At 51.9% G+C, this 21,679-nt stretch overlaps 1 protein-coding gene and 1 non-coding gene across 5 annotated transcripts in view; one reads left to right on the plus strand and one right to left on the minus strand.

Moving 5' to 3' along the window:
* B3GNT2 (UDP-GlcNAc:betaGal beta-1,3-N-acetylglucosaminyltransferase 2) overlaps positions 1 to 21,679 on the plus strand; it is a 180,109-nt gene that overhangs the window by 146,888 nt on the left and 11,542 nt on the right. Inside the window, exons 1-2 of one of the 4 annotated variants that reach the window (XM_025468864.3) lie at positions 4,913 to 5,192; positions 7,834 to 7,891. The exons of 1 other annotated variant lie outside the window; for it this stretch is intronic. The gene's annotated coding sequence lies outside the window, so the exon portion shown is untranslated. Of the gene's footprint in view, positions 1 to 4,249; positions 4,316 to 4,912; positions 5,193 to 7,833; positions 7,892 to 21,679 lie in introns of those variants that run through there. 2 more of the 4 variants (XM_025468865.3, XM_025468860.3) reach the window with 2 other exon arrangements.
* On the minus strand, positions 8,801 to 8,873 carry TRNAE-UUC (transfer RNA glutamic acid (anticodon UUC)). Its single transcript has one exon. It is a non-coding gene; the product is annotated as a tRNA-Glu (tRNA).

Here is a 21,679-nt window from a genome sequence, read left to right on the forward strand (position 1 = left end):
TCCCATGGAGCTCATGTGGTGACAACAAAGTCCCTAATGGAGAAGAGGGAGAAGGAGAAGAGAGGCCTCCACATGCCTTCCCTGATGGAAATCTCAGGGTGAAACAAGTGAGGGGGACATGGCCCTGGGTTACAGAGCTACTGGGTCAGGCTTCATGGAGCCCACTCATTTCTCTTTCCATTATCATCCTCTCGTGGATCCTCTATCTATTGTCAGGCACGATCTTCTGCTCTTCCTGGAATCTGACCTCCCACCTCTACTCACTCCAACCCTCCAGATCTTTCCATGTAGTCCTCTGGGACTTCTGACTCCAAGAAGCAAACAGAATTAAAGGTTGCTCCATCCATCCATCCATCCATCCATCCATCCATCCATGTATCCTTAAGCTCTCCTCAGAATGAAATCCCTACCTTCTCTGCTTTCCCTGAAGCTCTAGGAGATGAAGGTGCTCACTCTTTCACTGCTGTGTCTCCCAGGGCCCAGGGGTGAGGTTAGTCCTTCCTCTCTGATCATTTCTCCTCCACCTCTTGCAAACACTCTTGTTCCTCCAGTCTTGAGGACGCTGCTGCCTTGCCACATTCCCTCTCCCTTTCTGGTGGTTCCCATCTTCTGACCTCCTGGTCACTCCCTCTTCTTCACTTTCTTAACAATTCCGCTCTCAGCTCCATGACCGACCTTCACACTGTGACCTTGACTTCAGTTCCTGCCCATATGTTCCTGGGTGGCTTCACTGTCCACAGAGACGACCTACCCGATACCTGCCTCTCAATCCCTTGGCCTCATATTCTCTTGTGACTTTCTCCTCTACTCTCCACTATCATATCCTGGTTTTTGTCATGACCTTGAACCTCTCCACCTCCTGAACTACTAACTTAAGCATCCAGATTGCTGACCTGACCCCCTCTTCTTCCAGCATGACTAAACATTGACTCCTTTGACACCTCCAGCCCATTGATTTCTGTCCTTTCTCTCTCATCATCACGTCAACCCCACTTTTGCCACGGTTCTCAATTCCTTGGCAAAAGGAAGTCGCCCCTCTGCTCTTGGAAGTCGCTCACCTGCACCTGCACCAGAGCAGACGCTAGAGCTCTGCTGGAGGAGGTCGCACAGGAGGACCAGAGGGTAGCTTACAAGTTCACGCCACCAACCTCAAGTGGGTTGCAAAGCTGCCTTGTCACTTGGCCATTTCTCAGCCTTCCCACCTTCTGCCATGACAGTGTCACACCTTCTCCTCTCTCTTTAAATCTGTTGGCTCACCTTGCCCCACCCGCTGCCTCCTGTATGTCACAGGGGAAGAGAAGGCATCCTGTGGAAGGATATCCCATGCCAAACTGCCCTCTCCAACTTCCTCCCCATGGTTCTAACAGAGGAGGTGGCCCCCTGCCCGGGGTGAGCCTCCCCGTCCACCCCTGGTTCCATCCTCTCCCGTGGTCTCAGGAACCAGTGTTGTCCATTGTCCTTTCATGCTATACCTTCAGCTCCTCTTCTCTGTAGGATCCTCCCCACCTGCATTTAAACACTCAGGCTACCCTCTCCTAAACCCACTGCCGACCTAACATTGCTCTCCAGCTGTCTCTCTCCAACCCTCCAAACCTTTCTCCCTGCATGAGGTGCCTTCCTTCATTTCTTCCCCCCTCACTCCTCAGTCCACTCGGGTCTATCTCCTGGGCCTTCACGGTCCCAGCCACTGCTCCACGACATTCCCAGGGACACCAGGTCAGTCAATCCAGGGGATGTTACTTTGTCCTCACCTCCCTTGGGTGTCTCAGCCCTTTGGAGTGTGGCTGACGCGGCCTCCTCACGACATGCTCTCTCCCTGGGAGACCCCTGCCTCCCCAAGCTCCTAGTTTTCCCCCTGCCTCTCTGGCAGCTCCTCCACTTTGTCTGCAGGACAGTCCGCCTCCGTCCAGCCTTTAGATAAGAGATTCTGGAGGCTCAGTCCCAGGCCCTCCTCCAGGCGAGCTCTGTCCTCTCCCAGGGGACCACCTCGTCCTCCCGGCTTTACTGCCACTTCTACTCGCTACTCACTGCTTCGGCTCCAGCCTCTCCTCAGCACCGGACCCTGCAACCAATGACCTGCTCAACACCTCCACTCGGACATGTCACAGGCACCGCAGGCCCACCTTGGCCAAATGTGAACCTTGGGAAGGATTTCTCCTTTCTCTTCCCTAAGGGACCCCGTCTATCTGCTTGAAGAAGCAGAGAACTGGGAGTTCTCCTTGATTTCTCTCGAGTTAAGCAACCACCAATTTTTTTTTTTAATTTTATTTATTCATCAGAGATACAGAGAGAAAGGCAGAGACACAGGCAGAGGGAGAAGCAGGCTCTCTGCGGGGAACCTGATGTGGGACTCGATCCCAGGACCCGGGGATCACCACCTGAGCCGAAGGCAGACGCCCAGGGAGCCACCCGGGTCCCTGCAAGCATCAAGTCTTGGTTGGTATTCTTCTCTCCATTTGCTCTACCACTTAAACAAAGAGCCCTTTCATTTATATTTTGGCAACAGCCTCCTAACTGTCCCTCAACCCCATCTGCCTCTTCCCTATTCCTTCTTCACCTGGTGGCCAGAGTGATCTTACTGAAAACGGTGTTCTAGGCCCTGCCAAATGCAGCCCCTGCCTACCCCTCCAACTTCTCCCTCAACCACATCACCTTTGTGGTATGAACCAGCCAGGAACTCTGTTCCACTCTCCTTTTTGCCTGAGTAAACTCCTGGTCACCCTTCAGAGCTCCCCTAAAATGTCACCTCCTCTTGGACTCCCCCAGATGTTCCCACCACCCTGTACTGCCACAATCCTAATTATGTAATCGACAGTGCATTTAATTGTTAAGCTCGCTCGCTCTCCAACCGTGAGCTCCGAGAGGGAAGTGTGTCACGTTCACCACTCCAGGGTCAACACAGGTTTGTTAAATAAATAAATAAATAATACATCTTTACCCACCGATGATGGACCCAGGCCCCAACCCAAGGGGAAAGACTACAGCCAAGTGGGTGTGGGACTTAGTGTTGAGTAATTCCCCCAATGGAACAGTGTTAGCTGTTAGAGATACATTCCCAGCTGCATTAATTAAGGGCAGGGTGGAGAGAATGCCCTTATTTTTAAATTTCAGGGCCTGGGCAGCTACAAGCTTAATTTCCTTGTTGGATCCCAACTTAAACTCTAGCAGTTCCTTTACTAAAAACTCCTTGGCAGGCAGCCCCTCAAAGTATGTCTGTGGCTACTGGCTGCCGGTTTACAGGGAAGACACTGTGCATAGAAACCATCTATCAATCTGATGGCACAGAAAAATCTTCAGATGCAGTCTGGTCCCACCACAGCATTTAATCAGAATAGCAGCCTAGAGGCATCTTTATTTAAACCAAGGAACACGGACTCAGGACTAATTCTTTTCATGCAGAAGGAAAGCACAGGCTTTGTCGGTTCATTAATTTATACTTTCTGTAGAGTCCTTGAAGAATTCCCAATTTCTCTATTTCTTTCAAAATGTTTTATTAGCTTTCTAAATTAGGACAGTTACCGCAAATGGAAAAGTACAAAATTCAAAGTCGGTGAGGGGATAAAATCCAGCTCCCCCCCTTCTCACACTCCCAGCCCCCCCACTCGAGATAACCCCGGTTGGCAGGCAGCGCGCACCCTTCTTGTTTTTCTAGGAAGACACAGAATCCAACTTGTTTCTTGGACTTTTCTTGTTTCGGTCTTGGGAGAAGCGTGTGCGCAACATAAAAGCAAAAAAAAAAAAAAGGTCCGAAGGCTGCGAAATCCAAACTTTCCCAGGTCGGACTGCGAATTCCTGTGTCTCGAAGAGTTGCACCCACGAGGCTCGGCGCATCCCGCAGCAACGTGCTCCTCGCTGAGATAAGAGCTAAGGACCCACCGTGCAGGGCGCCGGGCTCCCGGGTGCCTGACATTCCTACTTTGGCAGCTCCCTCCCCTTCGGCCGATCCCGCCTCCGAAAGCCTTCGGGAAAAAAAATGCAAATATTTGAGGGTAGAGAGTCCTTAATCGCCGTCTTACTAGTATAAAGGGGACTCTCTGTGCTCCCGAAGAGATAAGGACCAAGAGAGGGAGGTGCTTTCTGCCCCCCCACCCCACCCCCCGGCGCCCCTCCGAGCTGCGCCGCCTCCCGGACCCCGGCGCCCGCCGGACCTGCGCGCCCCACGTGCCCCACGCGCGGCGGGAGGCGGAGCTCCCCTCGGCGTGCAGTGCCCGGGCGAGCCAGCGGGGGCGCCGGCCGGGAGGTGCGTCGGTGCGCCCAGGTGCGTCGGCCCGAGGCGCCGTCCACGCCCAGGCGCCACCCAGGAGGGGGAGCGCAGGTGTGTCAGAGGTCAGCCTTGTGGGCTCCGGGGTGTCCGCCCTGCCCTGTGGGCGGCGCGGCTGGAGGCGCGGCGTCGGGACACCCCGCGTTTCTGCACCGCGAGGAAACCCTCCGCACGACCCCCCCCCCCCCCGTTCCCGGGCGGGTGGCAGTGGCGTCCCTGGGCCGGCGGGGGGGCCGCGGGCCGGCCCAGGCCCAGGCCCAGGCCGGTTCTGCCGGAGAAGGTCGCGGGGGTCCTACCCCGCCTTTGCGCTTCGTCCCCCAGCATCAGGCGCCCCGCGCCGGGGGCGACCTGCCGCTGCTCTAGGTTAGACGGGGCGGGAACCCGGCCGGCAGCCCTGCCCTTCCGAGGGGCTCTACTGTCTGGGGTCCCCCTCCCCTGCTTTAACCCTCCGCCTTCCCCGTGTGGACCTGGGGGCCCCGAGGGGGGGTCCCTGGAAGCCAGGAGGAGCACGAGCCGGGGAAGGCGGGCGAGTCGTGGGCGCAGCGCGGCCTCCCCCAAACTTGGGGCGCGGGGCTGCGGGCCCCGCGGGGCCGTGACGCGGGGGGCGGGGCCGGGCCCGATTGGCGCGCGGGGCGGGGCGGGGGCGGGGCGGGGGCGGGGCCGGGCGCCCAGAGGCGGCGGCGGCGGCGGCGGCGCCGGGAGCCGGAGCCGGGAGTGAGAGGCGCAGCGGCCGAGGCGGCAACAAGTGCCGGGGCCGGGCCGCGCCGGGGACTCCCTCGCCGCCGACGCCACCGGGCCGCCCCTCGCGGTGCAACGGATGGAGCGGGAGCGGCGGCGGTCGCCGGGCTGAGCCGCGCCGAGCGGCCGGAACGTGGATGCGGCCGGGATCTCCCGCCCCCGCCCCGCTGAGCAGGAGCTGCTCCCGGACAAGGTAGGGCCGGGGCTGCGAGCCGCCCCCCCCGCCCGCCGGCCGGGCCCTGCCCGCCTCCCTCCCGGCGCCGTCCGTCGCCGACTCGGGCTTCCCGCGGCGCGCCCCGGCAGGAGGGCGGCCCTGTGCTCCCGCCGCATCCCGGCGCCCCCTTCCCCCGCCTCCCCGCCCCGGGGCCGGGGGTAGGGACGCCCGCGGCTGCGCGTCCTCTCCGCCGCCCGCCCTCCCCCACCCCCCGCGGGGCTCCGGGACGCCCCCTCCTCGCTGCACCCCAGCTTCCGGGGGGCCCGCGCGGGGGATGCGGGCCGCGGGCAGGGGCGCCTGGGGCGGAGCGCGGCTCCGGGCTCGCACCCCTCGCCCCGCCCGCGCACTGCGCCGGCCTCGGTTGCCGCAGGGGGAGATCAGGTGTTCGGGGAGCCTCGGAGCCGCGGGCCGCGCTCCCCGCCCCCCCCGCCGCCGCCGCCCCCGGGCCCCCGGGCCCCCGGGCCCCCGGAGGCTGCTTGCTCTGAAACTTAGGGAGAACCTTCCGCTCTGACCTCTAAAAAATTGTTCCACGCCGCCCGCGTTGAATGATTAACCAGGCTGCTCGTCCGCGAGCGGGGGAGGGGAGGGGGGGAGGGGGGTGCTGCCGCGGGCGCGTCCAGGCCGGCGTTTGCAGAGCACCTCGCTGGGGGGGGCGGCGCGGGGGCGCTCGGAGGGACCCCGCCGGCTGGGGCTGGGGCTGGGGCTGGGGCTGGGGCTGGGGCTGGGGCGCGCCCGGACGTCCTGGAGGGACCCCCCCGCCTCCGCCGCGGCAGGCGGACCCTCCTGGGGGTAGTGAGACCGAGTCACCTTAGTATCCGGGCCACGGGGGCTTGGGCTTAGGGCCGTGGAGCCCCAAACCCGTTCTCTGCCCACAAGTGTCCGGGCGCGAGAGCCTGCCTGGGACGTGAATGCCTCTGAGCTCGCGTTGGCTTGGAGGCTCCCTCTCCTGCTCAACACCCGGGAACACGCCGGCACGTTGTCCCCGCTCCCGCGGCCTCCCGAACCTTCCCAATCTCGTAGAAAGATGGTTTAGGACAATGGGACGGCGTCGTCCCGCCCTCCCCGGTGGGAGCCGCGCTGGGAGCCCGGATTGCCAAACCCCTTGGTGCACACGGGCGCCCACTTGTTCTAACAGATTCTTCCGGTGAGAGGTGGCCCGCGGGGTGAGGATTGGGACCGGGAAGGGGCGGGGGTGGCCGAGCCCGGCCAGTCCGAGCGCCCGGGAGCCCCGCGGTGTCCGGGTCGCGCCCGTGCGGGACTAGGGAGAGCGTTACACAGAGCCCCTGTGCCTTTTTTTTTTTTTTTTTAAGATTTTTATTTATCAATGAGAGACAGAGAGGCAGAGGGAGAAGCAAGCTCCATGCAGGGAGCCTGATGCGGGACTTGATCCTGGGTCTCCAGGGTCACGCCCTGGGCCGAAGGCAGGCGCCAAACCGCTGAGCCCCCCAGGGGTCCCCAGCCCCTGTGCTCTTAAATCCGATGGGCTTTTAAGACCAGAGAAGCGCAGAACCCTATAGAATTCTCTGTGTAAGTAGAGGAGGCTCTTCCCTGCCCAGCTTCCCGGATGTCTTTATCTTTGGATCTCACGTTTGAAATTACTTTCTCAGTTTGAAATACTGCTTTTCCCCCTTGGCCATCTCCCAAGAGCAGGGGCTCACGGCTCTTCGGCTCTTCGTTTAGTTTTTGTGCAGATGGCATGTGTGTTGATGGAAGGTCTAATTCTCCATAAAAGTTCAAGTCCCCCCCCCCCCCGCCCCCCCCACGTTTACTGGTCCTGAATCTGCCACATACTGCTCAGTCCTCAGGCAGGTTGTTGATCATCCCAGCCTTATTGTCCGTAGCAGGGTTGGGGGATGGCAGGGCCTACTCTGCAACATTGGTTTTGAGGACAAATGGGATCATGTTTGTCATGGCTCTGCCTCATGGCTCCTGGCTCTGCCTCATGGGAGTTAAGAGGCACTTAATGAGTGGTGGTCACTGCGTAGTAACGGGTATAGAAGTCTCTCTAGGCACCAACTTCCCCTTACCAAAAACAGTAACTGGAAACCATTTAGATTGGTCTGACTGAGGCCGAAATCAGCCACATTTGGCAGATGCAGATAAAGTTTTTAAAATCCAAGAAATGAAGTAATCCTTTGATGAAAATAAACATAATATGCTTGTAAAAAATTACGATTCCCCCCCCCCTCCGGTTTCTGAAGGATAACTATAATGGGCTTGTAGTTTTGAAGAGTTCTTTGTTGAAAAAAACACAATTTAGATTTCTCCAATTCTAAGATACTACGGTTTTACTAAACGAGGAAAGTGGAACTGATAATTCATGGTTGATTTTTCACTATTCAACTTGTTAAAATATGTGCCCTTTTTTAGAGGTACATTGGGAAAAACGGAGTTATATTAGGAAATGAAGAATCTAAAAAAAGTGGATCATTCTGCTAACATGATTGCATTGTTGGTACAAAGCTAGGATGTTCTGGATCGAAATGCATGGGGCTTTTTCAGCTGATGCAGGATGAAAAGATGAATCCATTGTTTCTTAAAGAAACTTTGAATCTTTAAGTTTTAATGTGTTCTAGTAATGCTATTTTTTTGTTTTGTTTCTTTTTAAACCATAATTTAGGGATCCCGACCCCGTGCTGTGAATGTGCCTGAAGCATACTCTGTTCTTAACACACTGGGTCAGTGCTTTTAATTATTTCTAACTTGCTTAGTAGCCACAATATTTAACTTTACTTAGTTTTCTTTTGACAGTTTTATTGGACAGTTTGTTAAAGACTTTAACAATTAATAGATACCAGTGGTTACTTTCATAAACATTATGATTCTTGCACCTGGGATAATATTTGGTTATATAATCTATCGCAACATGCCCAATTGTGGTGTATAAGTTACAGATACTGGAAAATTCTCGTAAAGGCAAATTTATGGTCTTATGTGCAAATGCTCAGGAGGAACTAAAATCATTTCAGTCAGTTGCCTGGCAATTTTAGTGTATACAGAACCTTGAAACATGAATTAAACTGGGCTCTGACAATTTGAAAGTTGGGTTTCTTGGCTGACCTGATCGAAAGCCCCAGTAAGGGACCACAGTACATCCAGCCAACAGGTGTGGAGATACAGCTGCCTCCTCCCTCACAACCCTACCCCCCCCCCCCCCCCAGGGTGGGATGAGTGTTAACTAGGTGCTTCCCAAAGATGTCCCCAAATTGTGGGATGAATAAATTCCACTCTCTGGAGAGGCAATTACCATTCGAATAAGAGGTACATGTGTGTGGTATGACTTTTAGAGAATTGATGTAATGATTTCATCATCATCTGGTGGTGAGGCTTTGCTAGTCTGAACACAGCGTTGGTGGGAAGAACTTGTACTTGATGGAGAATTTGTTATTAGGGCAAATGTGGTACAATCACTGCTGGAGAAAGTTAATCGTACTGGTTTTCTCTATGCTAGAACTCTGGAGCTGAGATTTGGACTTCCTGTGTGAACTGTTATGTTCTTTGTCCCTCAGCTTTGTCCCCTTGCCTTTCTTAATTTTTGTAACAAAATCCAAATTTCCTTTTTTTTTTTTTTCTTTCCATAGCCTCCATGCCCAGCATGAGTCTTGAACTCCCGACCTTGAGATTGAAAGTCTCATGCTCTACCAACTGAGCCAGCCAGGTGCCCCCCAAATTCACATTTCTTTTGAGAGTCAGCATTGTTGATAAAGTTATAACATGTCTTGAAATAGTTTATGTAATTTTAGTTTAGGTATTTCCAGGGTTAACTTTGTTACAGATTATTTTCTGTACATCTGTGAACATTCCCTTAGAGCCGGGTTTGAAATTATATTCTGATGTGGCTACAGGGGGGAAATTCCCAGTAGCCAGGAAATTGATACTTTCTACTTTTCATTCTGCGGCATTTAAAAACTGGTTTATTGTTCCAGTGCCTTCACTCTGATGCGATTAGGATGTACGGTGTTTACCAGAATACTTTTTAAAAATGATTGTCCAAGGGAATCAATTCTAGCGTGTGGCCAGGTTCTGTCGAGGGGCGGTGTGGTGGTTTAGTGGTTAAGAGTGGGAACTTGGAGTCAATCAGATGAAGAATTTTTTTTTTTTTAAACTCGAGGTCTAGCATGAAGTGGGAAATGCTGTAATGCTGTGGGCAGCTCCTGAATCCACCACCCTGCTCAAGAAGCAAACATTTTTTAGTACCCCAGAAGGTGCCTGGGCCCCTTTACAGTCACTATCCACTCTCTAGAGGGGAACTGTTACTCTGACTTTCAGACATCTCAGATGGGACTCCTTTCATATGGATTGTTCTTGCCTGTTCTTGAACCTAATATAAGTGGAATTACAGAATCATACTGTGTATAGTCTTGTGAAACAGACCTGGTTTTGAGTTGGTTTTTGCCACTGTGTGACTGTGGTTACTGTGACTAAGTTACTTAACCACTCTGAGCCTCAGTTTCTTCATTTGTGAAGTGGGTGAGATGAAGCTCTATCTCAGATTTAATAAGAAGATTAACGTGATCATATACCTAAAATATCTAGCACTGTGCTTGCCATGCCATTTCTTTGTCCCTCTTTTCTTTCTTTTCTTTTTTCTTTTCTTTTCTTTTCTTTTCTTTTCTTTTCTTTTCTTTTCTTTTTTTCTTTCAGTTTTATTTATGTGACAGAAAGCACAAGTAAGGGGAGCAGCAGCAGGCAGAGGGAGAGGGAGAGGCAGACTCCCTGTTGAGCAAAGAGCCCAAGGTGGGACTTGATCCTAGGACCTTGGGATCATGACCTGAGCCAAAGGCAGGTGCCCAACTGACTGAGCCACCCAGGTGCCCTATTTCTTTAAAAAGGTGATAACTAACGGAGTTAGTTAGACCCTAAGAATTTAGTGTCTGACTCTTGGTTTTGGCTCAGGTTGTGATCTCATGGGCTGTGGGATTGAGCACACTCAGTGCTGAGTCTGCTCGAGATTCTCTCCCTCTGCTTCCTCCCCCAACTCACCTGTGTGTTGTCCCTCTCTCTCTCTCAGAATAAATGAATAAATCTTGGGATGCCTGGGTGGCTCAGTCAGTTAAGTGTCTGCCAGTGGCTCAGGTCATAATCCCAAGGCCCTGGGGAACCTGCTTTTCCATCTTGCTCTTGCCCTCCCGGATTGTGCGTGTGTATGTGCTCTCTCTGTTGAATAAGTGAATAAAATATTTGAAAAAATCTATAAAAAAAGAAAAAGATAACTAAAGCAATTCTATCTTCCTTGCTTTAATATGCTATTTAATAGGCTATACAAGTTATGTTGGTCTTTTACTGAAAGTTAGAAGGCAAGTCTTTGTTGATTCAACACTTTGTTGATGTAGCTTTCAGCTTAAATAAGACATCTCTTTTTAAAAAAGATTTTATTTATTCATGAGAGAGAGAGAGAGAGAGAGAGAGAGAGAGGCAGAGACACCAGGCAGAGGGAGAAGCAGGCTCCATGCAGGGAGCCCGATGTGGGACTCGATTCCAGGAATCCAGGATCACGTTCTGGGCTGAAGGCAGGTGCTAAACCACTGAGCCACCCAGGGATCTCCAACATATTATTTCTTGATAACTGATCTCTTATTATTGTTTTTTTTTTTAAATTTTTTTATTTATTTATTGATAGTCACACAGAGAGAGAGAGAGAGGCAGAGACATAGGCAGAGGGAGAAGCAGGCTCCATGCACCGGGAGCCTGACGTGGGATTCGATCCCGGGTCTCCAGGATCCCGCCCTGGGCCAAAGGCAGGCGCTAAACCACTGCGCCACCCAGGGATCCCTCTTATTATTGTTTTAAAGATTATTTTGGAGAGCAAGAGAGAGACCACAGTGGGGAGTGGCAGAGGGAGAAGGAGAAAGAGTCTCAAAGACTCCACATGCCCTGAGCCCAAATCAAGAGTCAGACACTTAATGGACTGGGCCACCCAGACGCTCCTCCTGTTATTTTACTTGACATTTCCTGTATAAGTCATTAAATGACAGTCATTGAAACGTCCCATTTAGAGTTAGTTGATCAGTCACTGGAGGTCACCTGCATGGTATAGGCTGTGGTGCAGTAGTGACAGCTTACCCGGATTATGAGGTCTGTGGGAGAGTGGAGATAGGAGGCAACGGTAAGTGCCTGGGGTACCCAGGAACAAGGTTTACTGCCTTAAGTTTTGTGAAATAATTATTTCAGAAGTGAAAGCACAGGGCCAGTTGTTAGGCTCAGACCTGCCTTTTAAAACATTTGCAGCTTCTGTAATCTTCCTCTGCAAGTGATATGATATATTCAGTGGTCTCATGTTCCCAGTGTTTTTGGTGGACTTTTTGGATACTTTCTATTTTTGGAGCCATGCTTTGAATATAACTCGGGTGGTACTGTGGCATTCTTTCTAAAAGACTTTTTTTTCCCTTACGATGTTTAATTAGGGGGAAAGCTCAAGGTAAGGTAAAGGAAAATAAAATTAATTTCACCATCTCTTAACACTGTAACTGCCCTTAACTTGGCTTGGATCCTTCCAGGTTCTTTTCTTTGTATGTGTACACTTCTAGAATAGGCTTAGAAGAAAATGCATTGCTGATACTTTAGGTAAATTTAAAATGGATTATATGGGCCTGCCTAGAGATACCTGGCTGAGAGGGCAGGAGGCTTTGAAGGCTTGGGTTCAAATCCATCCCCATTCTGGGGATGTGGCTGTACCATTATCAGCAGTGCTGGGCGTGGAAGTCCCCCAGTACTCCCACCAGGACCCCGGTCTTCCAGATTACAGTAGCTGAGAGAGAAAACCTGTCCTTGGGACCCTTTCCCCCCAAGACCTCAATATGGTATATAATCAGAGGAGCATTTTGTTCACTTAGCCAGTGTGCATCAATTGAGCACTTACTGTATGCCTAGCACTGTGCTCGGCCCCATGTATATTCCTAGATGCGTCAGGCACAGTTCTGCCCTCGAGTTAGCAGTCTGTGGGAAACTCTAACCCAGAAATGATGAAAGAGTGCTCCCGTTGAGGTGCAAGCCATGTGCAGTTTTGGGGGGCAGCCAAGAAAGGTTTCCTGAGGAAGTGGTGTTTGGGCTTAGCCTTAACGGATGAGTTAATAACTTTTTGGAGGGCAGAGACTTAGAGGCTTGGGGCAGTGTGTCAGGGAAATAGCAGGTGATCCCACGGGTTTGGAGGTCAGGGTGTCTAGGAAGGGGTGATGGACACGGTGCAGGCCAGTGACCATGCGAAGACGTGGTACTTGATACTTACGGAGGTCGTGGGAGCCATGGAAAGTTCTGGCAGAGAGGATGTCGTGACGTGTCAAGGTCAGGCTTGCCTTTAGGAGGATGCAGGGCAGCTTGTGATCATGGGCCTGGCTCATTTTACAGCCTCCCGATGGGGCACTGCTTCTCATTTGCCCCACAACAGTCTATTCTCAGAAAGAAGGCGGAGGAATATTTAAAAACTGAAATTACTTGATGCCCTTCTCTACTCAGAAACCTCCAGGAGCTGCGATTCTCCTCAGGCTGAAGGCGCGGTCCCGCCCCTGCCCTCCGTGGTGGCCGGTCCCCCTTCCTAGAATTGTCTGGCCCCGCTCCTGCCACTTTCTTTCTGAGAAGAAGGATTTGTCTGACTCCTTTTATCCTTATCATCTCTGCCGTCCTGTGTATTTGTCTCAGCTCGTATCGGCCTTAGATCACGGGCCTCTGGCCTCTACTCTTGGTTGTCGGTTTCAAACCCTGCTCCGTAGACGTAGGTGCTGCCTTTGCTCACTTCCTCAGTCTCCGGGGACACCGAGGGCCCAAACCGACCGGGCTGCGCGGGACTAGAGTGTATCTGTGCGCTTTATTCGAAAGAGAGTGAGAAGTGAAAAGCGTCCTGGTCGCTGGCCTGGGATTTGGAAACCAGTACAGGAAGGTGTGAAGGGGGATCTACGCGGACGGGTACACGGGGACCTTTTTATTTGACATTTTGAACATGGGAGGCTGCAGTGGCATCTGGGGGGTGGGGTCCAGGGGCGGCTACGCGCAAGGGCGACCCAGCAATAGGCCTGAGCCCAGGACTGTGGGGCCAGGAGCAAAGCTTCAAAGATGTAGGACAATGAGGAAGAGAATCTGGGTTCCGCGGTCTTGAATTTGGGGTGGGGGCCGTGATAGGTGCCCTGGGGAGTCCGGAGGGACCAAGCACTACGGAGATCCTAGAGGGTGAAGGGACTTGGGAAGGTGGGGCAGGGGCAGAACCTTTTCAGGGTGTCGATAGGAGGGGGGAGGAGGGGCTTGTGCCTGGAGCTGTGTCAAGGCCGCCCTAATCTCGAGGGCTGGGGTGTGACTTAGTGCGAACTGAGTGGTCCACGTAGAGAATTTGAAGTAAATTTTGGTTCCAGGGCTGACTTTAAAAAACGCAGAAAAACAGGAACGCCTGGGTGGCTTAGTGGTTGAGTATCTGCCTTTGGCTCAGGACATGATCCTGGGGTCCCGGGATCGAGTCCCACGTCGGGCTCCCTGCGTGGAGCCTGCTTCTCCCTCTGCCTGTGTCTCTGCCTCTCTCTCTCTCTCTCTCTCTCTGTGCCTTTCATGAATAAATAAATAAAAATCAAAAAAAAAAAAAGAAAAAGAAAAACAAACAAAAAAACCTTTGTAACCATGGCAACCTACTTAGCTTCTGTTGCTTCCTCCACCCCCGAAGAAATAGGAAAAAGCCCTGCACGGCCAGCCTCACAGGTGGAGTGTTTAAATCCAACGCAGTCATGAGTCTGAAAGCATGAACACTGCAGTAAGGTTACTTCCACGGGCCATGGACTTGCTAAGGTCTTTAATTTGTGCTTCAGCATTATGTTGTTTTATATTTTCTTTGAAAAGCACTTAACATCCAAATGCTTCTCTGGAGTGCTGCTTTTTTGAGTCCCGGTCAGAGAGTAACACAATTAGGTTAAAATACAAACAAAACAAAATAAAACCTTCAAGTCTGGCTCTAGAGTATTCATTGGGAAGCCTAGTGATGTTTTCAGAATCAAATATCTTTGTTCAGCATTGAAAGAGTCTAATTGGGTTTGTTCCAGTTACCATCTTTTCTTTTCTTTTTTTTTTTTTTTTTTTAGTTACCATCTTTTCTAAATAGTTAACATTTGGAACTAAAGGAATATATTTTACATTTATGGTTTTATGGCTGAATCTGACGCTTGTTTATAAGGAACTTATGTAGCTTTTATTCTCACAGTAAATGAGATGCAGCCATTTTATTTTTCTTCTCTTCACCACATAAGGAATTATTTTCTTCAAATGAACTTAAAATATCTCTCATGAATACTCCTATTTTTAACTGAATGTTTTTCTCTTTTGAATTTTTTTCCTTAAGGGTCTGATGGATCCTAAAAAAAAAAAAAACAACAACAAAACACCTCTTTATAATGGAAATTTTCAAACGGGTACAGATAGGGAGAGTGATCTAAGGAAGCCTCAGGTGGCTGTCACTGGTTTCAGCATGGCAGGCCTCGCCCTTAACCCCTGCCTGAGCAGGCGGCTTTGTGGAACGCAAGTCCTGCAGGACCTCCAGGTCACCCACCGGTTGGAGAAGTAGAAACTGTGGGAGTGTTTGGACCCCCTGGGAAGGGAGAAGTGAGCAGAGGATGTGCACCGGGTGACACACGGATTTGTACGGCCCCTGACGTCTCCAAGTAGGGGAGAGCCTAGGACATGTGAAGGTGACATTCACGGACACACTTAAAATCAGATGATTTAAGCTGCTTGGTACAAGAGGCCCAGTTTCTAAGCTGCTCTGTCCTGTGCTTGTATATTGAGCAAACATAATCTCTTTTATTTTGGCAACATAAATTTTTCTTGGCAGGTGGCCAGAGAAGGAAGTGTTACCATTTCATCCCTTTAAATATGTGGACATAAGTCTTGGTTGAACAGGCCCCTTTTAATAGGACATTTGGATAGAAGGCTTGAAAGTATTTTAAATCTGTGTGATTTATTTTGATATTTGAAAAAAAAAAAAGCAACTTAAAAACCGGGCCTGAAGCTTCTTTTAGTAACTTCTTGAGATTTAACATTTGACAAAAGGAAGAGAGGCAGGGAAGGGAAAGGAATCCAGGAGAAGGGAACTGAGGGAGGGGCGGCGGTTTGCTTGTTGGTACCCCACTCTGAGGTTGCCACCCTAGGGTCACTTGTCACTACAAAGGGATTCTTCTGGGATGAGGATGGTCCCTGACTCTGGAGAAGACGTGGCTTCCCAGGGGGAGGCGCAGTTTAATTGGATCCTCAGTATGTGTGAGGAGCAGTGGTTGGGGTGCTTTCACCTTGGGGTTACAGCGTGTGTGTGTGTGTGTGTGTGTGTGTGTGTGTGTGTTGCGGGGGCTCGGTCCTGCCTCCCTCGGGGTTGGGGAGAGGGGATCTTGCCTCACCTGCAGCCGTTTGGGCCCGGAAGCAGTGCTGGGGGTGAGGGGTAGGTTCTAGGTAATCAGCTCTGGTCACCTGTTCTTCCTGAGAGGTTCCAGTTTGGGGGCAATCCCAAGTGCAGGTCGGGAGATGAAGCACATAAAGGACGACCTCAGGAAGAGGCGGGGGGATTTGAACCTGGGTCTTTGGGAGGAGGGCGGGCAGTGTTTCAGGCTGGGGGAGGCTACCCGGAGCACAGGGGTGGGTGCGGAGGACAGGAGTCGGTCGCCCCTCGGGGGTGCGGGGCCTCGGCCTTCTCTGGGAGGGTTCTGAGGGCCGCCTGCTTGGCTCGAGGTCCCGTGGCGGTGAGAGTGCCTAATGGGGGGTCGCCCCCGGCCCCACGCTGGCCTTCAGCGGAGCGGCGGCGGGCTGGGCGCGGGCTGGGGGCCCACCTGGCTCCCCGGTTCCTGGCGCTCGCCGTCCCCTCTCGGTCTTGGGGCCCTCAGGCCAGCTTTGGCGGCCGCGGACTTACTGTACCCGGAGGAACCTCCGCTGCGACCCTCAGGGCTGGGTCCCTGGATCCCAAGGCTGGGTCGCCTTGCCCCCCACGTGTTGGCTCTGTCCTGTCCTCCTGTCTTAGTAGGACAGTATCTAAATCTCTGCACGTGCCAGCGCCGCACAACTTCCTGCGACGGTCACGTTGTCAGGACAGTGAGTCGGGCGCTGGAGTCAGGCGCTCCTCCAGGCCTGGTGGGTCTCCCTGGGCCTCGCGCTCCGTGGGGTCACTTACTGTCACTTACTGCACGGAAGGGCAGGCGCTCTTGTGAGCGTGTGTCACTGGGCATCCGGGAACCGGCGTCCTAACAGCCAAGAAATTGAGACTTCCCCAGGCGATTTATTAAATCACTTAAAATAAACACAATCAATGTCATTGGTGTTGATTTAAATATTAAAGTCACAGAAGAAGTGGAACGTGCTGTGTGCACCCTCGGTTTTTGCAGCATGTTCAGACAATGTTCTCTCGATTTGGGGAGGTTATATTTTTATTTTTAGAAGGAAGACAAATGTAAACTTTTATTGTGCAGGAGGTTGATGGACAGGCTCTCAAGCTCTACATTTGTAGGGTCAAGAATTGCCACATGTAATTTAATAAGATTGGGGAGGGCGGTTGATTTGAAAGTTTGTCTGTAGAGCTTGCTGGAAGTAACATAGATACAAATCTCTATGCCAGAGAAAATGGAAGATTGGATTGGGTGTCAAGTGCTTAACATTAAAGTGATTGTTTTATTTTTTTTAAGTCTTTTTTTTTTTTTTTTTTTAAAGATTCATTCATTTATTCATGAGAGACGCAGAGAGAGAGAGGCAGAGACACAGGCAGAGGGAGAAGCAGGCTCCCTGCAGGGAGCCCGACGCAGGACTCGATCTCGGGTCTCCAGGATCAGGCCCTGGGCTGAAGGCTGCACTAAACCACTGAGCCACCCAGGGATCCCCAAAATGGTTCTTTTAAAATAAAAAATGTTTGTGGTCAGTTATCATAACCCATGGAATTACGTAGTGGGGAATGATACAATTTTGAAAGTCAGTTTTCAAACTTTGATGAGACAACTTTTAACTTTTTTCCTTGTGTAAATAAGCTAGTCTTTAGGTGAAATATTCATATATTTAAAAATGACACTAATCTTTTTTCCAGTACTTCTATCAAAGTACTCTCTTACTGATTTTTTTTTTTTTAAGATTTTGTCTGTTTATTCATGAGAGACACAGAGGCAGAGGCAGAAGGAGAACAGACTCCCTGCGGGGAGCCCAACGGGGACTCGATCTCAAGACCCCAGGGAGCCGAAGGCAGGCGCTCAACCCCTGAGCCATCGGGTGCCCCTCTCTTATTGATTTCATCAGCTTTTCTTTATAAGTGTCTGTAGACAAAAGGAGTCCACAAAGCTGGCGCCAAATTACCTCCTCCCCTCCCTATCTCTATACCAAGATTGCCAAGCCATGCTGATGGCCTACTTATTTCTAGAAGCATTTATACAAGGTCATTTTGATAACTTGGTTTATATAATGGGATTCTTTTCTAGTCCAGTACTGTAATTTATGCTTATGCATTTTTATTTGTAATTGCCTTCCAACCCTTGGGCCTGTGTTTGTTTATGGATTTATTTAATCGTAGTAGACTGTTTCCTGAGATGTTTTTAGGTTACGTACAGCATCCAGATGATACCAGCTAATGCTTCCGTGAGGGGTAAGGCATTGAGGGGGAAAGCACTGGAATTGGAAAAGGCTTGGCCCCCTTAGGAAGAGGAGTGGCCTGGACTGACAGCCAGCGGCCAGGTACACGACTCTGCGGGGCTGGAGATTTAGGGCCTGTGTGTGAAATTATACTCAACAAGCAGCATTGACTCTTGATGAAAAAGATAAAAACGAAAATAAAAACTTTATTTTTTGTTTCTTTACTGCTCCTCCCCTTTTACGCCCTCCTTTCCCTCAGATTCATTGACTCGGTATCCAGGTGCTGTCTGAGTGGCAGACACCAGAGATGCGAAAACGAAAACGATTGTGGCCCGAAAACGAATGTGGCCCAGCCCATCCCTGAGGCCCCCCACATCCTGTGGGTGTGTCAGGCTTGTTAACAACAAGTGTGGATAAGTCAGATAAATGTGTGTTAGGTGTTCCAAGAGCAAAGGGGAAGTAATACAAACACACCCAGGGGAGGGGATCAGGGATGGAGCCGCTCAAAGCAGTGCTGGAAACAACTAGCCTTTTTGCCCTTTTGTTGTTTATGTGGAAGGCCTAGAGTCTGAAGCTGCAAACTGAGGAAGAGACGTGGTCACTGACAGTCCTTCTCACCGCTGGCCTCACGGTCCTGATTCTCCCTGTGGGGGTGTCGGCTGAGGTCTGGGCCTCCTGGTACCTGGGTTTCCTCTTCTGTAAATGAGGTGAATTGAGTAGATGAGTGACCAGGCCCCAGAGAGGAAATTCTTACGTCTTCTTTCTAGTAAGGAAAGTGGTCTGTGATCTGTGTGTGCTTGTGATGGAGAGAACCAGTGAAAAGTTGAGATGGAACAGTTTGTGGCCAGCACTTAGCCTTCGATCATCTTCTCTGACACAGGCGGGGCCCTTTCCTCTGCTGTCCAGGGGACCTGACCTCTCACCTGCAGCAGCGTCTAGGGGTCCCTCGCTGGGGTCCCTCCTTCAGGCTGTGCTGCTGGAGGTGAGGGGAGTGGAGAGGCCGCATTTTCTCTGAACAGCTCCCACGAAAGGGTTAAGTCCAACTTTATTTGGGGGATTCTTGAAATCTTCTTGACCAGTGGCCCTGTGCGGTAGAAAGAGTAAGAGCTTAGTCTTGGGGTCGGGGTCCAGGCTCCAAGTGCTGCCTCCACCCGGATTAGCTCCATAGCCTCAGACGAATGGCTTCATAGTTTTGAGCTTGTGAAGATGAAATGAGAGGAGAGCCTCCGACATAGGAAAATGGGAAAGGGCATGAGGAAGGAAAATCAGGAAGGAAGCATATGGAAAGAACATCAATTAAGACGGGGAGATGTCCATTCTCTGTAAAGCTTAAAAAGAAGGACCGCATCCCGGGTCAAGGTGGATGGTGCCCTGTGTGGGCCCTGCCCTCGGGTGTGCGGTGCAGATAAACCGGTCTGGCCTTTCTGGTGCGGGGACGGAGGAGGAGGAGAGAACAGTCTTCTTTCTCTCTGTAGTTTTTCCAAAGGAAATAATAAGACAAAAAAGATGCATTTATGAGGTGAGTGATTCATTTTTTTTTTTTTTTTTTTGATTATGCGGAAAATCCTAAACCACTCGCTGGTAGTTGTCTGGTGAGCCAGCACAAATCCCTGTGTCCGCAGGTGCGCGAGCTCTGCTGATAGGAGACAGACTCCTCAGAGCGTGCTCTTGCCCCCCGGGAACCCAACCTGCTTTACAGGAGTTAAATCTCAGTGGGGCTTCTGGGTGGCCCCCACTCTGGCTCTCAGCTCTTGGCTCAGGTCATGATCTCAGGGGTGGGAGATCGAGCCCTGTGTCGGGCTCTGCACTGGATGTCGAGCTGCTTAAGGTGCGCTCCTTCTCTCTCTCTCTCTTTCTCTCTAACCCTCCCCCCCCACTTCCCCAATAAAAGTCTCCGGGACCGCAGAAGCCAACTCTGCTGTCAACATGGACATGGATGCGGAGTTCTTCATTTCCCCTTAATTCCCACTCCTGTGTGATTTAGCCCATTTTCTTCTTTGTTTCTTTAAGTAGAGGGCCTGGGAAGGAAGAGAACACATTCCCGCAGGCTGTCGGGGCAGCTTGCTCAGGTAGGCGCGGGTGCGGCCTCCTGCTCTGTGGAGAGGCCCTGGGCCCGCCAGCACTTACTCCCCCCGCCCCGGGGCCCACGGGAGCCACGGCTGCGTGACCTCTGCTGGCGACACCCCGGGCCCCACTCGGGTCCTGCCTTGACCTCTGCCGGCAGCTCATGAACACTTACCTATTTGTTGTCTATAGGATCTTCGGTTTGTTTTGTTTTCTAAAGGCCTTATTTATTTATTAGAGGGAGAGCGTGCAGGTGCACGCGCAGGCGCAGGCCGAGGGAGAGGGAGAGGGAGAAGCAGGCTCCCCGCTGAGCAGCGGCCCGGCTCCATCCGAGGCTCCATCCATCCGGGGACCCATCACCAGCAGAGCCGAAGGCAGACGTTTAATGGACGGAGCCACCCAGGCGGCCCAGGCCCCACATTTTATAAGAAACCTTTTCTCCTAACTTCGGACTTACTAAAAGTCTGGGTGAAGATGAACTTGGGTTGGTGATTTAGAGATAGAGGACTTGGGTCAGTTCTTGACCGTTGCCTCTCAGCCCCAGACTCCCCCCGTGTGGCCTGACAGGTGAAAATGGGTCGGGCCTTCCAGGAGGCCTTTGCCTTCTGTGAGCTGAGGCTCTGGGAGGGTGCTGCGGAAGAGTGGGGTTTTCCTTCCTGGCTCTGTGTCTGGAAGCAGGCTCCTGTAAAGCTGCTGTTTTCCTGCGCTCCTAGGGCCTGCAGGGCATGGCTTATCCGGCTCTGGCGGTGGCAGGATGGGGAGCCGGGGCTCAGGCCACTGCTTCTGGGGGCCCCACGTATATTCATACTGGTGCCCCGTGACCCTGGGCAGCCAGCGAGCCGGCCACCTCATCTTTGTCCCGGGCTGTGGCCACTTCCTGGTCCCGGCAGCACCTTAACTCCCGGGTGTGGGGACTCTGCGTGCCCACCCAGCCATCTCCAAGGTTTGTTTTCTCTCGTTCTCCTGGTGGAGACTGTGTTCCAGGCTTTGTGGCTGCATCCCCAGGGGGCTGTTCCTGCTTTCCTGCTCCCTGGACCCTCTCTGGCCTGGGACCCCGGGAACTTCTCTGCCATCCATTCCTTGTCAGACAAGCTTGGAAGCTCTCTTCCACATTTGTCCTTTTCCCGGTACTCTTCATCTGCCAAAGCCTACTCTTTAGAATTCTATTCCATCTTTATAGTTATTACTTATCAGATTCTTAAACTTGTGCTTAAATTACTGTGGTTCCTGCCTCCTGGTTGGACCCAGGCTGAAATGCATCCCATGTAACCCAACTATGCAAACAGAAGGATGGAGCAGAGAGAAATCCAGGGCTTTCTCTGAGGGCCTGTCGAGAGCCTGCCAGACTGTACTGCTTGTATCTAGGTCCTGGAGCTCAGAGTGGAAACATTTACCAAGGCATAGCCACGTACAGCTCTTAACAAGGGCTTCCAGAACACATTAAGCTCCAAGGAACGGGGCGCCTGGGTGGCTCAGTCAGTTAAACCTCCAACTCTTGATTTAGGCTCAGGTCATGATCTCAGAGTCATGAGATCAAGCCCTGCCTAGGGCTCTGTGTTGGGCATAGAGCCTGCTTAAGAGTTTCTTTCTCTCTCTCTCTCTCTCTCTAAAAAAAAAAAAAAACCTCCACAGGAAGCAAATGCCTGCCTTTCAGCATTTCTTTTCGAAGATGATTTCCCACCTTAGGGAAGTGGATGTCCCTCAAATTTTAAGTCTGTACCAAGGACCTTCCTTCCTGAGGCCTATTTGCCCTGGGCCTCTACTACTATCATTGCCTTGATGGGGTAACAATTGCTCAAGGTCCTCTCCTCACCCGGAAGGAGGTGTGGAGGCTCCCCTATTTG

Source organism: Canis lupus, chromosome 10 (genome assembly GCF_003254725.2).
Source record: "Canis lupus dingo isolate Sandy chromosome 10, ASM325472v2, whole genome shotgun sequence".
Classification (NCBI taxonomy): Eukaryota; Metazoa; Chordata; class Mammalia; order Carnivora; family Canidae; genus Canis; species Canis lupus.